Genomic DNA, 13,412 nt, shown 5'->3' with positions numbered 1-13,412 from the left:
AAAAGAGAAATAGCACACATAGCTGTAATGCAAGCTGTCCTCGTGCATAATAGGCATAACAGAGGCAAGGTCTGTGCAAGCTTCCTTCACACAAAGAACAGGCACAACACAATCAGCATTAATGGCCACGTGAATCATGCATTTTACCGGTCGTAAATGGTTGATTTGCAGAATAGGGCCGTTTGAGACCAGTAAAATGTTTTTTGGTATGTATGAATTCCAATTTGCGATTCAATAACATGTTACTGAATCATAATTTGGAACTGCAAATACATACCGATTCGATATTAGGAAGGTGCGTGTTTAGAAGGTCCCGTCCTAATATTGAATTGCAGCGGTATGTTGGAATATTTTGCGACTGAAATTCAGCCGCGAAACATTTGCATTTTACCACCATATTCAAGTCAGTGGTAACCCATTCGCAACTAGGTAGGGGTCCCTTCCTATGTGAATGCTCATAAAAATGTTTTTTTAAGAGCGCGCAGTGGTCTCACGGACTACTGCGTGCTCTTAAAAAATGAAGAAAACTGCACATTTTTCTTTTTTAAACACAACCCATTTTCCTTTAAGGAAAACGGCTGCATTTAAAAAAAAAGATTGCTTTATTTAAAATAAATCACAGACATGGTGGTGTACCGATGCCAGCAGGCCACCATCCCTGTGATTTTAGAGATACCTAATGGGTCGCAAATTGCGACCTGCCTCATTAATATTAATGAGGTAGGCCAATTTGCGACCCATTCTACTCCCATGAATTTCTTTCCAAAATCCTCGCAATCTGCCTCTTGGTCCTCTGAAATCTTCAAACTTTCTTGCTCCAATTCATACATCTCATCTTCCCACTCAACTATGGCTTCAAATTGAGTTGGTCTAGGTCTCGGTTCAAGCTTCTTCATCTTTTCTCTCAAATTTCGTAAAACTGCCGAATTAAAAGATCCTACTTCTGGAAATGCTAGGGCACCATCATTTTTGGTATATCTAGCCCAATTCTCTATCCAAATGCATGTATGATAGCCATATTTCGTCATCATATAAGAAGCAGGCGTTTTTGGCGGAGGAAGCAATTTTCCCTCTCTATCGCCTTGTCTTTCTTGAATACGTTTTTCAATCTCTTAAATATGAAGGTTTCTCCTTTTATTCTCCATAATAAAACTAAATTTTTCTGATAATTTCCTGTCTTCCAAAAGATTGTGCACTCTTCCGTATACTGCTTCGTAACACCAGCCTATCACAGTGCGGTTCACACTATGGCACCAATTAAAACAAGATACGTTGTGTTAGTGCTTAATAATCTCGCTGCTTTTACTGATGCACCAGTCAGCAGATACTCTGTCTTGGTCACGACAACCAAATTACCTCCTCGTAAGTCTTCCTCGCCACATGATTTACATAGTGAGCTTTAGCTCCACAACAGAACCCTCCAAAGCAAAAAGAAACCACCTCCCACCCCCTCCCAACATGGCCGACCAGTCCCACCTGACCTCTATAAGAGGCGGGCCGGCCCAACCAATCAGCCTGTTTTTTTTGTTCTGCACGATCCTCTCCAGAACACGGTTCAGGTAAGATGGGCCGGCGTGAGCTGGCCCTTGGGGTTTAAGGTGGAGGACCTGCTATAGCGGTCTCGAGTGCCTTATGCCTTGAAATCCCCCCCCCTCTTCCTTCCCCCGGTCCTGGGGGGCCGGTTAGGTACTGCTATAGCGTGCCAGTGGTGTACAGGGGGGGGGGGCGGCGGGGGATATGGGGTGTTTGGACATCCCCGTGTGTCCCCAGGTCGTTACTGATGGGTCCTGGCCACTCTGTGGGCTTTTGGGTCCGGCGCAGCAGACGCCCATCGTGTGCCTTTCTCCTGGGCTCGAGCTGCTGCCCTGTTACAGTAGTTGTATGCTGAATAACGGTTGGGCTGGCTTATCGGGTCAGTTCCGCCTCGCTCTGCGGTGTTTTATGCAGTGCTAGACCTTCTTTCCACGTGTGGTGGGAAGGGCTGGGTTAGCTCGGTCAGCTAAAGAATATGCATTTTTGGCATGCTCTTTTGCGCTGCGTACGCTGGCGACATGGCCGGCGCTGGGCTTTCCCTGCATGGCTCTGTGATGGCACAGGGAACTCTGAGCGGGGAGTCGGTCGAGCCTGAGACCTGGACTCCACTCAATGCATTAGACGCTGTAAACATTCATCTGAAGGAGACCCGCCTGGAGAAGTCGTGCGTTCAGCTGTGACTTCCGAAAACGCCTGGTGAACCCGGGAACAGTATGGGGCCCCCTGGCCAGTCTTACCTCGTGTCGGCGGGGGCTCCACGGTCCGGGTCCGGTGGCTCTCCTCGGGTTTCTCTGGTGCGCGGCGCTGGACGCTGCCGCCTCCCTCCGTGATGATGGGCGCCTACGGGCCGCGGCGATTGGCTGTGCGATGCTCCGGCTGCTCCCCGCCCCTCGGGGGCGGGGTTTGCTGGCCTCCAGGTGCGTCCGTAGTGGCGCAACGAGCGGCATGGCGGAGCGGCGGCTCGGCCGTGCACCCCGTATCTCTGGGCGTGAGCTTGCTACATGACGGCTGTTTCCGCGTGGTTGGCGCAGCAAGCTGGGCACAGCTCGTTCCTCGTGGATCCTCTTCCAAGGAGCTGGGGCTCGGAGGTGAGGTTTGTTCCTCTGGTGGGGACGTCCCCCGCGGGCCAGGGTTCGAATCCTGCCGGGGCTGTGAATATGTCCCGGGGTGGGGTATTGTCCTTCAGTATGTTTTTTTAAATTGCCCGCGAGGTCAGTGCCGGGTCGCAATTGCGCCTGGCGGGCTCGACTCCGCAGGGTGTCGCTTCATCCCTTGGTGGTACTAGGGTTTGTAGGACTTTCTGAATGACTTACTAATTACCGACATGCGTGTGTTCAGAATTCTCTACTATACTCTGCCAGTAGCGCGTTTTTGAGAGGGCCCCGTGTGGGCGTCCTATAGCGTGCTTCACAGGGGTAGTGTTCTTGTTGTTCAATTTACTTCCGATGCTTCTGTCATCGGTCCCGTACGTGCAGCCTCCAGCCCCCTCAGACTTGGCTGCTGCATTGCTTTACTGTGGAGCTCGCGCGGCTGTTCGCGCCCCGCGTGCACCGAACAGCGTGGCCGTTATTGGCCACCGCAGCTGTCTGTCAGCATAGGTTGCCGAATATTGAACACAGCTTAAAATGTTACCCGCTTGCAAAGTTCAGCCTTCGGCTTTGTAACCTGGTGCGGAGGTGTGGGGCCCGGGAGACGGTTCACTGGAGACGCCTCAGGTGGCCTGGAACTGCATTTAAAAAGCGAGTCCCCGCCTCGGCGAGCCTTGGGCTCAGTTTTTCTCCGGACCGGTTTCTCGCGGTACCTATCCCTTTTGAGGGAGTCACGCCTTGCACTGGCATCCGCTTTCGGTGCCCTTTCGTCAGGTGCCTTCTGGTCTCCTTGGGGAGGCGGGGGATCCCTCTGCGCCATCTGCGGGGTCTCCCTGGTTGACGACACTAGCCCTTCTGACCGGACGCAACGGGGGCCCTGTACCCCTCCTCGCCTCATCGGCCTCTCGCCCAGGGGGTCGGGCCTGGTTGGTCCACGGATCGGCCTGGGCTTACCGGGTGTAGGGGGCTTTGGGCATGCATGCCGGCGCCTGGGGACCCTTGGGGGGTGTTGTGCACCTTTTTTTGGGTCGCTGACGCGGCCGTCGTTTTAGCCTGGCCCCTGTGCGGGTGGTCACGCGCCAGGTGGTGGGCTGCAGACCCTGAGGCAGCGGTCTGGCCCAGGATCCCCGCCGGGTCTGGGGCGGCATATATTCCAAGTGCTCGCTTCGGCAGCACAGATACTTCCATTGGAACGATACTGAGAAGGTTGGCATGGCCCCTGCGCAGGGGTGACATGCACATTCGTGATGCGTTCCATATGACCGACCTGTTTATCCTCGCCTCGGTGCCTATTCCTGACTTGGTGTCCCACTCGGCGACTCGGGGCACTGGCTTGCTTTTTCGCCAGGAGGGCCCCCACTTCGCTAAGGCTGCCTCCCCGCCACATTGTGGGTGCCCGAGAATGGTGACCCCACGGGGAGTGCCTGGGGGGTGCCACGGCGACGGTATCCGGTCTTGCGGTTCTCCGCGGGATCCTCCTCCGCGGAAGGGTAGTGGTGCTCGCTTCGGCGGCACATATTATACTGTTGGAGGGTTGTCACGCACTTTCGGGTAGCGTTCCTTATGCGTTCTCCTTCCCTTGTCTCGCCTGTGGAGGACTGGGTTCCGGCCCCGCCTGGTGGAGTTTCTTCGCCGGGTAGGGGCCTGAGGGTTCCCTGGGTGAACGTTTGGCCCTTCTCGGCCTCGTCGTTTGCGTGGGTGAGACGTCTTGTCGGCGGTGTCTCTCCCCCGTCGACTCCCTGCACGTTGGGCGGTGGGCCCTTCGGCCCCCTTCTCGGGCTTGTCCTCCTGCGGGGGGCGTGGGCCTGGTCCCGGTTCTTCCCTCTGGCTCTTTCGGGGGGGGTTTGGCCGGGGCGTTTGGGGGTCGTTGGGGTCTCCGGCTGTCTCGCGGACCCTCGTGCTTCGGGGGTTGCGGGCGGTCCTCCTGGCCTGCCGCCTTGGCACCTGGGCTTCGTTGTCCCCGGGTTTTGGCCGTTCTCACGTCGGCCACGCATGTTCTAAAGTTGGGACATTTCTGGGTTTGGCGTGGCCCCGGCGCATGGTTGTCTCGCTTATTCGTGAGGCGGTCCGTGCATGGGTCGGCCATCCTGGGTGGGTCGGTTTCGCCGGTCCTGTCCCTTCGGGCCACCCTTCCCCCGGGGTCCGGCTCTGTGGCGGCGGCTCGTCTGTGTCGGAATCTCCGTCGTTGCCTTGTCTCGCCCTGACCCGGGTGGTGTTTCGGCGCCTGGTGCCTCGGCTCGGTCTGCCTCCAGTGGATCGGTGCTGGGTGGGGGTCTCAGGCCTCCTGCCCGGGTTCTGATACTCTTTCCGGGTGCTTATTGCCCGGTCTTTCGCATGGCCTTTCGGTCCGATGTCCGCGTTCCCCCGTGCCCTCTGATTTCACGGGTCCTCGGCTGGATTCGCTTGGGCAGGGCCGGGGTGCTCCTGGGGGCACGACCCGGCTGCGCTTGGACTTGTTTTGGGGTGAGGTGCCTGGCACCCGCGCGTGGTTGCCGCGCATGTCCTGGGACGGTCCTCCGCCCCGGGTTCCCTCTCCTTTGGCCGAGCTGGCGATTCGAGCCGCCTGGCCGTTCCCGGATCTTCCCGTACGGGGCTTGGGTCCCCCGCTCTCGGCGCCGGTGTTGTGCCGGCTCATGTCGGCTGGCCTGCCTCCTGGTGCAGGCCTGGTTCTGGGGCGGAGGAGTCTGCTTGCTCAGGGGTTGTGGCTTTGCTGCTGGGTTTCCCGCGGTTGTTCCAGTGCTCGCTTCGGCGGCACGTATGCATGATTTGGAATGATACAGTGAGGATTGCCACGGCTCCGGCGCAAGGGTTGAATCCTTCCACGGACTCGAGAATTCTCGTGCCGGTGCCTACTCGTCTCACGAGTTCGCGCTCTGCACCTCTGGGCTGATGCTTGCACCCCGGGCGGCGGGTTGCCTGCCTCTCACCTTGTGGCCTGCGGCCTTACCACCCTGAGGGCGCCTGATCTCATCCGATCTCGGTTGTTAGGCAGGGTCGGGCCTGGTTGGTACCGGGAGGTTCTCACAAGGGTTTGCCAGGTCGGGTTCCCGGGGCACGCTCCTTGTTGCCTTGGGGCGATAGGTGCGCTGAGCACATCGCAATCCGCTTGCATGCTCCCTCTCTCGTTCTGCGTGCTCTTCGGGGCCCGCCCTTTTGGGACCCGACCCTCGGTGGCGGTTCCTCGCCTGTCTGGTGTCCCTGGTGGCGATGGTGTCTGCGGGGCGGATGGGCGCGCGGGGGTCGTTCCTCCGCTCCCCGCCCTTCTTGCGGGTTTTGCCGGACGGGGTTGCTCCTCCGGCATGTCCCCCGTGTCCTCCCCGGGGTCCCTTCCCTGGGGCCTCGGACTCGGGTGGTGTCTTACCGCTTGTTCCGACCAACGTGGTTCCTCCCTTGTCCGGGCTGGTTGTTCAGCGTGCTGTTTTGGCTTCTCTTGGCCGCACGTTTTTCCTTTCCCGGGGGGATGTCCTGTGTTGTGCCTTTTGGGCCCGTTTCGTTCGGGCCACTTGCCCTCGTTCCTCCTGGGTTCGCGGGCTTACACAGGCGGTCTTCCTTCCCTACGCTTTGCTGGGTTCGGTGGATCCGGCGGGGGCCCGGGGTCGGTCTGCGAGGTGTGGCTCTGGTCCCTGGGCCCCCTTGGTGGGGGTCTCCTCTGTGGAGTATTGATCTGACTTCGGCGTGGTCGTCACCCGCCTGGTACGTGGGTCTCTAGCTGTCCCGGGGGGACTTCGCTGGGGCCGTTCTTCGTGCTGGAGCTGCGACTCCTGGTTGGCCTCCCTTTCCTGGAGGTCTTGATTTCAGGTTGCCTGTGGGCCCTGTTTTCTTTTCAGTTGGTTACATCAACCTTGGGTTGGTTTCTCTGCATCACCTGGTGGTGTTGTGGTTATGGTGGTCAATGAAGCCTTGTTGGCTTGGGTATTTGCTCACTATGTAAATCATGTGGCGAGGAAGACTTACGAGGAGGTAATGCCCCGGTTACTTACCGGTAATCTTCATTACTCCGAGTATAGTCTTCCTCGCCACATGAGTTCCCTCCCCCCCTCCCTGTCTGGCTATCGGCTTCATTGTTTGCTTGGTAGATCAGGCTGATTGGTTGGGCCGGCCCGCCTCTTATAGAGGTCAGGTGGGACTGGTCGGCCATGTTGGGAGGGGGTGGGAGGTGGTTTCTTTTTGCTTTGGAGGGTTCTGTTGTGGAGCTAAAGCTCACTATGTAAATCATGTGGCGAGGAAGACTATACTCGGAGTAATGAAGATTACCGGTAAGTAACCGGGGCATCCCTGCGCGACACTTCTGACGTGAGCAGTGCTCCGGCTTCTGCAGCGTCGACTGACCCCTCCTTTACAAGGATTATCGAGAAGCCATATTTATACGTTGATACAACTTCATTGGTTAGTAACTCCATAAAACAACTCCATTCATCTGTTTCGCTAAATCAAAGTGATAGTTTTCTCAATCGCACAAGTATACTGTATTTCCAGTAGACAGCGCTTACCTCTTCTCTACCACAGAATTTTTAAACTCGCCGATAAAGTAGCCCATCCCTCTACCTTACCCTTCTCTCAAGCTCGGGTTAAGCTCTATTACTCTCTCAGCAGTAAGTTTTAAACCAGGATACACAATGATCCCTGTACTTGAAGGCTAAGATTTTATAGACTGTCCTCGCTATGCATTTACCCTTTCACACATAAAGTCCCTAAACCTGTGATATGCGATGATACAACTGTGATACACGACAATACCACTACTTTTTGAAACAGACTATGTAATATGCGACTTCACTTGCCACACTTCCTCTGCCTGCAGACAGAGTAACCAGCTTCCCACACTTTCCGGAAGCCTTTTCAGGACTACATATAACGTAATACGAACTCAACAGGTGTTAGTCATAATTCTGTTCATCAAATCCTGTATACATTTCTCTATACATTATCCTAGCTAATTCTATAGCAACCAATGCTCTGCTATCAAGTAAATTACTGATGCAGCGCTACTCCGGAAATAATTTCTAAAGACCTCGTCACCTTTCCCTGAAGTGATAAATCACACATTTACTAATTAGTGGGGCCCATAACACCGCAAGTCACTCTTACACACTTTCTCTTCTACTTCATGGATTGGTGAAACTCAAAGGAGAGCTGCTGGATCATAGCGGAGTGTCTAAATGAAACTAACTATTTATAATATTTACATCTGCAGTTTTTTGTTTTACCATGGTTTTATCAACAAGACAATTTATTCAGACACACCACCATTATTTGTCAATGGATCTGCTAGTAAAAAATTATTCTATCATTTATCTAATTTTTATTTAAAGAAATTTCTCCTAGCATAACCTGTTTTTATTCACTCATTTATTTTTTTTAATGCAAATAGATTTATAGAAAACAAAGAATTTTAACTCATGCATTTATATTCTTATTTAATTCAAAGCTCTGCGCAGCTCCAGCAAGGCTCGGGGTGCCCCTATTCACAACATGCTGCGTCAATCCTTACACCTGCTTCAAGCAGGCGCAGGGTTTTGACGCAGTTTGGCCTTAAAAGTGACTGAGTGAAATCTTGTAGATTTCACTCAGCCACTTTTAGGAGGCGTTTGTGCGCCAGAATGCCCCCCGCGCCTGAATGCCCACATGTTGTAAATACCCCGCAGCATGGCGCTGGCTTTGCGCCACTATTGCGTCACAAAAGTGATGCAACGGTGGAGTAAAAGAGGCGCAAGAGGCTTGAAAATCTGTCCCTGGATCTTTAAGCGGAAGCAGGTCTCCAGCTTGAACTGTTCAGGTATAAGCTCTTCTTTTTACCAGCATGTGTTCCTTTTCTCTTTGTTATATTGCCAATGTTTCATTGTCATCTGGAGGAAGTATTGTTCTACCTCTCAGTTCTTGTTGGAAAGTAGGATCTGCTTTCATGATCACCCCCACTTTTTGCAGGTGTCATTATGTTTTACCGACTACTCTGACTGGGATCCTGCTAATCAGACCTAGTCTCCGTGCTTTCTCCCTAAATTGGACATGATGAGTACTTAGGTACCCTCAAGATTGGCTACTGGTGTACCCTGATAAGTTCTTAGTATGTGGTACTAAGGTACCCAGGGCATAGGCACAACAGGTGTCTCCCATGGGGTTCAGCATGTATTATGCCATCCATGAGGGTCCACTCAAACTGCAACTACAGGCCTGCTATTGCAGCCTGTGTAAACTGGTGCTAGCACCAATTATGAAAGGTTTCCTTATATCGAGGTCACTGCACTTCAAACTAACCAGTCACCCCTAAGGTAGGCCTATCAACCCTGGAGGCAGGGTGATCGGTTCTGAATGTGAGGGTGCCCCTGCATGAGCAGGACACCCCTAAAACATTTAGAGGCCATTGTCCCGGGTTGTAAATGCATCAGAAATTAAGCTACATGGAGTGGCCATGCGTCATTAAGAGATAAACATCTCTAAACTGGCTGTAATGAACCCTGTCGTGTTTGGTATTGTACATGTTGGAATCATACCTCCACACCATAAACAGTGTGGGATGTATGATTCCGTGCACTGTAAAGCTCCTCCGGGAGGCCCTCAGTGCTCTTGGTACCAGTCTTCTAGCCCCGGACCACAAACTATGACTGTTGCCGACCAAACACAAGATTCTGCTCTCCTACTGCTGAGCCAAGCTCGAGCAGATGTAGGCAGGGCAATAGGTATCCTACAAAAGGGAGTTGTGGCCACCTCCCAGACATAACTTAGGGGTCGATTAGGATGGCGGTCGGAAAAGTATTCCAACCGCCGTGGTAGTGGAAATTAACCGTCTGAATGTACCGCTGTGGAAAACACATAAAACTAATGTTGGCATAAGCGGCAGCCATTTGAGCGGCAGCGTCCATTTTCTTTGCTTCATGATTCACTTGTCTCCTGCTGTCCACTTTTCATTCTGCTTGCGTCATCAACTCTAGTTGACCTCTCCGGACATGGCTAAAGTGACGTACATGCTGGGAAAGGGTTTTGTAGTTGCGAGTACAACACCTGGTTTTAGATGTCAACTGTCAACCATTTAGTGCTGTTGTAAACATTTTTGCTCCCCCTCCCAATTTGCTGACCACGTGCTCATCCATCTGTCCTTATTTGTAAATAGCTTTTCCTGTGTTTATACTTGTTGATTTCATATATGGCTGCATGCTTGCATTGCAACAAAGACTGTATAAGAAGCCTAATGTTTGTGTATTGATTGTACTACCTCCTGCAATGCTTGAGAGTGTTGCGTGGATGTGGTCGCGCTCATGAGTGATTAATAAACTTTGGTATTGTTCCGACTCCAGTGCCGATCTCTAATTTGTTGGTCTACGGACCCATGGACTAGAGGGTGGCCCCTGCACCGGTGTGCTTACACTTAAAGCACATTTCCACAGATGGCGCCCGACAAGTGGGGACCCATCAGAGATGCGGACGTCCGAAGCAGTGGTCTTGACGGAGCACTGAAACTTTACTGAGGAGGTACCCTGCATGAGGGGACCCTTGTCTTTGCAGACTGACGTGACTTTTCAGGCTTTTCCGATATCAACCCTGCGGGCGATGATCGGTCTCGACTCAGGCTATCCTTTGTAGTATCCTTTGTAGTGACCATTAGGTCGACCTGAGATTGGCAGGTGGGAGTTGGTGTTGTAGACGTCGTTTGGTAAGGTCAATGAAGTGACAACTTTGATTTTTTTTTGCCAAACATCTGTTTTGTTTGTTTGATTCGTACTTTGCAGAGTGAAGGCAGGTAATGTGGAGATTTTTCAACATTTGAAATGATCATTTGAAACAGTAATATTTTACATATATCTGAAGCATGTCTGTTCTCAGCACACTCCATGGGTGGTGTTGCTGCTTGGGTGGTTCCACAATCAGTTTGTAAAGTAGCCAGCCGGGTCCACCAGAAGGGACATCTAACAGGGATATGGGCATTAAATATGGTATTTCTTCCATAATGTATGGCACACTGTGGAACAAAATAAGAAACAAGAAAGAGAAGACCAGGTTAAGGGTGGTGTGCTGTCTAGATAGTGAGCGGGAATCGTGCGGGTGCAAGTGTGAAAATGCGTGTTGAGTCATGCTTGGCTAGAAAAAATCCCATCAGACCACCCATGTGGCGGCATATCATCATATGGGGGTTAGGGGTTGCTCCAGGCACCACCTATACCATCAAATGGTGGTGCAAAAAATATATAAAAGGCGACCCATTTAGCCACAGTCATGCTCAAAGTATGATGTAGCAAAAAGTGCAGTGCTATAAAGTGAGTGCTTGCTAAAATTAGCTACATAGACTACAAGAATTACTCGTGGAAATTAGTCTATGTGTCAAAATTAAAAACACGCCTAGTAGTGGGTGAGTAAGACTACATGATGGCGCTGTGCAGGGTGGTCAACTAGTTTCAGCTAGAAGGAGTATTGCTCCAGCTTTCATCAGGACCATGAAAAAGAAAAGCTACTGCAACTGAAAGGAAGGGGTGTATACACGTGTAAAAGGGATATACTTTTATCAACATCATGCAGTATACTTAGGAAAGTCATGTCTCCCCTTTAAGACTTGGAACCCCTGTGTCCTCTAACCACAGGAAAGGAGTCTTCTCCCTGTCAAAAAACAAAAAATACAGTGTATTCATTTGCACACATGCACTCACACGACACCACCAACACCACCAAAACAAACACCACCTGCAGGAACAATTTGTGTTCTGCAGAACATGTAAGCATATTAGCTTAACGTAAGCATATTAGCTTAATCACAAAGAGGCATTTCCTCATCGTGATACTCACCCAGCTTTGTGTGGGTGAAAGCCTCACCTCGCCCGGCAACCGCTTGGGAAATTGAGGCCCCGCTCTAATGTGTAAAGAAAAAGACACAGTTATTGCACGAACTTACTGTGCCCAGCCAAATCGCTATACACATACTAAACCCAGTAGAAGTCTGATAGACTCCTAATTAATCTGCCAGGAAACTACACCACCGCTTATCCACCACCAATTAATGATTAAAAGTGCCCTAAGCATGAACACTAGGATGATAAAAGGCCTATGACTGCCTTATATTGCCCAGTAACTAATGTAGTGTCTAGTACTGGGTATCTATAGTAGATAGAGAGCCTGTGAAGGGGAGCTAGAGTCATAAATGACACACATATTGCCCAGTGACCAATGCTATAGATAGCACAGGGTGCTGTATAAATGACAGCAACAACAGGCTAGATCTCAAGAGTGTCACTAAAAAGTACTGCAAGCACCATGATGGATAACTGCAGAGCAAACAAACAGCCGAGCCGATTAATTAGTCTAAAAACACTACCACAAATGCTGGCTGCCAACGCTTCCCATCCATAACACAAGACCACTAAGAGTTAGTCCATGCGTGCTCCCAAAGTTTACCTGTCCGTCGGTGCCCAGCATTCAGAATGGAGCGGAAAGGGAGGCACCGGCGGGTACATCTGGACCGTAAATATACCGGTGCTGTGTTACTCGTTATCCAATTGCGGCAAGTATTGTAGCCATGTAATCACGTGATCGCGTAACGCGCCGTGCTCAATGTGGCTCCAAACAAGATACGTGCTCACCTTCGCTGTTGAAAGAGCGAGTCACATCCCATACGTCTGGCGCTCATCTGGGAGCGCATGCGCGGAAACGCTATATATTCGCGCATGCGCAAAGCCATGCAATATGAAACAATAGGAATCCAATGGATCGCCGTAACGCAATGGCGCTAAACTTCTATGCTGCGCCTATGCTTAATGGGGAGGCGGAATTGACTCTCTTTATTTAATGGCTGTATTGCGTTCAGACAGCAGTCAAATCCACAACATGCAAGGTGGAAATATAGTTAGATAAATGGCGTAAAGCTATATTATTGATAATATAATGCTGTGGGTGTAGCTAGGCTAAAAAGTATTACTGATTTAAAGTAAAGTGCTCGAAACGGAAGTTCTTTGACAAAAAAAGCTGTGAGGGTGCAGTAGGCTAGCAGCATAAAGGGCCATAGCATAGGAGAATGTCCATGAGCCAAATCAAACTGGTAGAGTGAAAAAAAGGGGCAGGCGGGTGCGGCAGATGTACGGAGTCACACACAATTGAACTGGGTGAGCTAAATGATGTAAACCTAGGATGGGATCACATCTTGAAAGTATAGACCCGCAACAGGACGTTGCTCTAAATACTGAAACAAATGTGCGGAGGGTCAAAAGGGGGAATATTTTACAACCTGTCCACTCATGCCCCTAAGAACAAGATAAGAAACAAGAAAGAGAAGACCAGGTTAAGGGTGGTGTGCTGTCTAGATAGTGAGCGGGAATCGTGCGGGTGCAAGTGTGAAAATGCGTGTTGAGTCATGCTTGGCTAGAAAAAATCCCATCAGACCACCCATGTGGCGGCATATCATCATATGGGGGTTAGGGGTCGCTCCAGGCACCACCTATACCATCAAATGGTGGTGCAAAAAATATATAAAAGGCGACCCATTTAGCCACAGTCATGCTCAAAGTATGATGTAGCAAAAAGTGCAGTGCTATAAAGTGAGTGCTTGCTAAAATTAGCTACATAGACTACAAGAATTACTCGTGGAAATTAGTCTATGTGTCAAAATTAAAAACACGCCTAGTAGTGGGTGAGTAAGACTACATGATGGCGCTGTGCAGGGTGGTCAACTAGTTTCAGCTAGAAGGAGTATTGCTCCAGCTTTCATCAGGACCATGAAAAAGAAAAGCTACTGCAACTGAAAGGAAGGGGTGTATACACATGTAAAAGGGATATACTTTTATCAACATCATGCAGTATACTTAGGAAAGTCAT

At 51.0% G+C, this 13,412-nt stretch overlaps 1 non-coding gene across 1 annotated transcript; it reads left to right on the top strand.

Moving 5' to 3' along the window:
* Positions 1-3,778: 3,778 nt before the first annotated feature.
* Positions 3,779-3,885, top strand: LOC147698934 (U6 spliceosomal RNA). The gene has a single exon (XR_015299493.1). It is a non-coding gene; the product is annotated as a U6 spliceosomal RNA (small nuclear RNA).
* The last annotated feature ends 9,527 nt before the right edge of the window (positions 3,886-13,412 follow it).

This window comes from Lissotriton vulgaris, chromosome 8 (genome assembly GCF_964263255.1).
Source record: "Lissotriton vulgaris chromosome 8, aLisVul1.2, whole genome shotgun sequence".
Lineage (NCBI taxonomy): Eukaryota > Metazoa > Chordata > Amphibia > Caudata > Salamandridae > Lissotriton > Lissotriton vulgaris.
The sequence above is the reverse complement of the archived record's forward strand: the minus strand, read 5'-3'. Positions and strand labels throughout refer to the sequence as shown.